The 4077-nt window shown below is 42.4% G+C and overlaps 1 long non-coding RNA gene across 1 annotated transcript; it reads left to right on the top strand.

Moving 5' to 3' along the window:
* Window positions 1–1338: 1338 nt before the first annotated feature.
* LOC144753470 (uncharacterized) lies at window positions 1339–2654 on the top strand. Its single transcript, XR_013594373.1, has 4 exons — window positions 1339–1392; window positions 1841–1952; window positions 2062–2086; window positions 2463–2654. It is a non-coding gene; the product is annotated as an uncharacterized LOC144753470 (long non-coding RNA).
* The last annotated feature ends 1423 nt before the right edge of the window (window positions 2655–4077 follow it).

The following is a 4077-nucleotide window of genomic DNA, read 5'->3' as shown; positions in this document are numbered from 1 at the left end:
TGAAAAATATACTAAGCCCAAGTTATCCCCAGACACAAATAAAGAACACATGGCTATCTGAACCGGGGTTCTACAGCTGTGGAGGCTGTGCAGCCTGCAAATGGGCTTACAAAAAGAAAAAAGATTTCCAAGGAACGAATGACACCACAAAATACCGCATCCTAAGTACCATAAACTGTCTAACCAAATATGTAGTCTGCGCTCTAGACTGCAAATGCGGTAAAAGATATGTAGGCAGCACTAAGAGGCCTTTAAGGGAGAGGATAAATGAACATATCAGGGCAGTGAAACAAGGAGACATGCGATACCCTGTAGCGGCACATATGTCCTTATGCCCAGAACAAACTATCAATCACTCCTTCAAATATTTTGGTTTTGAACACACACCTTGTAATCCAAGAGGTGGTAATAGGGAACTGACATTACGTAGGAGAGAAGCGACTTGGATCATGACTCTGAAAAGTGTGGAACACGGTCTTAACATAGACCCAGAATACCACTTTTTTCTAGGGTCATAACTGATAACACCATAACCAGACAGAGCCAGAATGACTACGGACCGCTATTTATGTATATATGTACTACATTCTTAGAAAAGGAATATGTATATTTTTACATTCACACTGTAAGTTAGTCGATATCTGTTTACTGAATATGCAAACATGAGCAATGATGACCACCCCTAGTAATAACAACATGACTGCACAAAAGGTATTAATATGTGTGCAATATATCGATAATGTGTATGATACCGGATTACAATTATTGCTATTATAACAATGGTAAGACCACCTTGTGGCAAAAGTTTGTACTGTACCCATTCTGTATGGAGAATAGGAATTAAACCACTGTAGTACTCACAGTTCACAATGGAGTTGCACTGCGCATCGAAAAATGAGATGACACCATTCTTGACCAATACTCACAAACGAATAGATATTATCACCCGTAATCAGAGTGACTAAATTGATAGAAAATTACGGAGCCATAAACACTGAGCACGTATGAGCACTCCCCCACTCGCCCGCCCCCCACGAGATAATTAATGACACTGATCACGAAGTGTGTGAGCAATAGATAGCTGTTAAATAAAATAATAAGAATCTACAAAGTCAAACCACCTGGACAGCATAGTGGCAACCCGGTCGTATATAGACTCCAAGGGCTTGACTATCCCATAACTACAGATAGGATAAGATGGCCGCCATGTTCGCGAGGCTAATTCCCACTGACATGGACATCAACAAACACCAAACCGGAAGCGGTCACGAAACACGTGACTTAGGGCGTTCCCGGTTAGTATCTAACAACGCGAGATACAGGAGACAGATTACTGCACCTGACACGGAGCAGAGGGGACACAGAAGGACACGATAACAACAACGGCGAAAGGTAAGCTTACAAGCGAGTTTAGAATAGCGAGGAGCAGGGGCGCTTTAGAGAACCGGCAGTGTAACCACGCTGCCAAGGCTTTCTCATGACTACAAGGGGCACAACAACTTTAGAGGAAGTAGGGATAACACAAGATCACCCTTCATGAAAGGCTCATTATACGAGCTCGAAAGTCATTGGTACTTGAAAGCATAATACCTATAGTAATTCGGTATATGTAGAAATTGTAAATATCCTGCACAAACATTTTATTAGCGGTGGGAATTACACTGAAGCCTAAATAAATGTGCACGTGTCACGAACCACTTGACACTTTTTTAACAATCATACAAAGGCTCTTTTACCTACCTAAATAAATAATGAAGACTATTTCAACAAAAACATTTAGAATCATTATTAGGAAAGTATTGACAAATGAAGTCCTAATATACTTCATATTGACTTACAGCTGCCTCACAACATACCGACACTTGGCAAATGACCTAAGAACAACTCAATAAAGATACCGAAGTCCCCTAACAGATACCCCTTCGAGGGTTGGAATTATCACCTCAAGGAAGGTGAGTAACTAAGCATAAACTGTTTGGAGATATCACAACAGAGTTATTAAGCATAAAAAGAGTTGAGAATATACTTACATTTTTTCCTTGGTCCATTTTCTTTAAACAGAAAAAGGAACACTCGAGGAGAATAGGTACCCCGAGCACTTACTTCATCTTTACACCGTGCATGCCACTATAGATTGAATTGCAACCTCACAAATTGGTATCCACACCATAGTTAAAAGTCGCACAATGCATAACGATAATAGAGAAGCATGACAAGACGAATCACTGGTTTCTCCATATCTCTATGGGTGCACCTGAGAAAACTCTCTATTTCTGAGTGTAAATCATGTACAATTAAAGTTGGTTGCACAACACAACTTCCTTTAAGTTATTATCCACAAATGTATATGAGCACTATAAATAAGACCCACCCCCGCCTACCAATGTAACATAAAATGATGTATAATCTTGCTCAGACCGTATCATGAATGTTACAAACATATTACTCTTTTCACTTAACAGCCTTGAAAAAGTCAAGGGTTACATTCCCTATTGACGAAACACGTGTTGGCTGTAACATCGATCAAAATAAAAACAACACCTGCGGAACAACCTGACTGACAAGGACCTCAAAATTTATTTGTTTTGCTTGCATAACCTATGTATGAGTGGAATACACATATGCAAATCTGCGCTAATATTGTAACGTGTGCTAAGGAGTGTTCAAATAGCATCTGCAAGGATCAAGTCCAAAGCATGACCCTTTGAATGAGTCGGAGAAAGTACCAGTTGCTGTAGATGGATATTGCAGCAAGACTGGACCAGTTCTTTATAAGCCTGATCCGTAGATCCGTCCGGCCACAGATTGAAATCTCCAAGGACCATGATCCTAGTGTGGGAGTTGGAGAGTGTTGGGATCGAATTTTCGATACCATGCATTATTCGCCTAATATATCCAATGTAACCTCGTAATTATACAATCGTATAGTTAGAATATACTATGAACTCTTAGTGACTGTTGATTCACTTTTTACTCGCTTGTTCCTATTGATATAACCAGAACAATTTTCTTTTGTTTCCCTATGTGCTCGCGTTGTTTCCCAGAAATCACGTGATCACGTTTGCTGCTCGAAACTATGACGATAGCCAGGCCGCTTACAATAGTTGTTAGCTGGTAGCTCAAGGAAACCCAAGGTCACATCTGCCTTTCTTGTGGGATGCTCACATTCTAGCAGAGCCCGTTCCTGTACTCCCTGGGCTACAGATAGACACGGAGGCACCTTGCTGACCTGCCCCCGGAATAGCTTAGGCTACTAGCAATCAATTGTGCCTTATATGGGTATTCCTCTTGGCATACGGACAAGTTGTATCTTTCCTTGTAGGGTGTCATCTTGAACACATGAAACGCATATATGCTTTGTCTTTTGAACATGTAACCAGTCTCCTCTGCGCACCTCCGAGGGTCGTGCAGACTGAGGCTCCCCTGCCAGGGCTTGTATTTTCTGATTAAACGATTGAACCTTCTCCATTGCCGACTGAATTATTATCACTGATAAATGTATATGGGCTATTGGTAAGTATAGCCCGTTAGAATTAATTTTGGATACTTCAGTTGGCGACTCCGCCGGGACTGCGCGATAGGGTCGTCCCCTCCTGTAAACAGGGCTGTTGGGACAGGGAGGAGTTCTGGCCGAGTGGGTGGACAAAAAGAGGATCCTGATTTGAGAAACCCGTTTGCGGTACGAAAACAAGCTTGTTCCCCCCTCGAGCCCAGTATCCCTCCCAGCTGTTGAAGAGCCTATGCCGGAGTCCTACGGGCTTAACCCGAGACAAGAACAGACTGTGTCGGTCTGTCTAGGTGTCGGCAGTGGAGAATTCGCAATCGACCTGAGTGCACCAGGTGAGTGATACTTGGAATTGAAGTGGATAAGAATCACTTAGAGGTAGTGTTTTCTTTTTTGGATAACAGTTAACTGTTTTTGTTTGAAGGTGGCCGGTGAAGCCGGACCACGAGGGAATCTGGGGATCTAACGTAGCGGCAAAAGGGGCTGCACGGGTAGAGGCCCCACAGACTTGTTTGGTCAATAATTGAGATCACATCTGATGCCTTAGTGGAGTACGGTGGTGCTCGCTCGGC

The sequence above is a fragment of the Lissotriton helveticus genome, chromosome 5_1, assembly GCF_964261635.1.
Source record: "Lissotriton helveticus chromosome 5_1, aLisHel1.1, whole genome shotgun sequence".
NCBI classification, from domain to species: Eukaryota; Metazoa; Chordata; class Amphibia; order Caudata; family Salamandridae; genus Lissotriton; species Lissotriton helveticus.
This window is presented reverse-complemented; position numbering and strand designations above follow the sequence as displayed.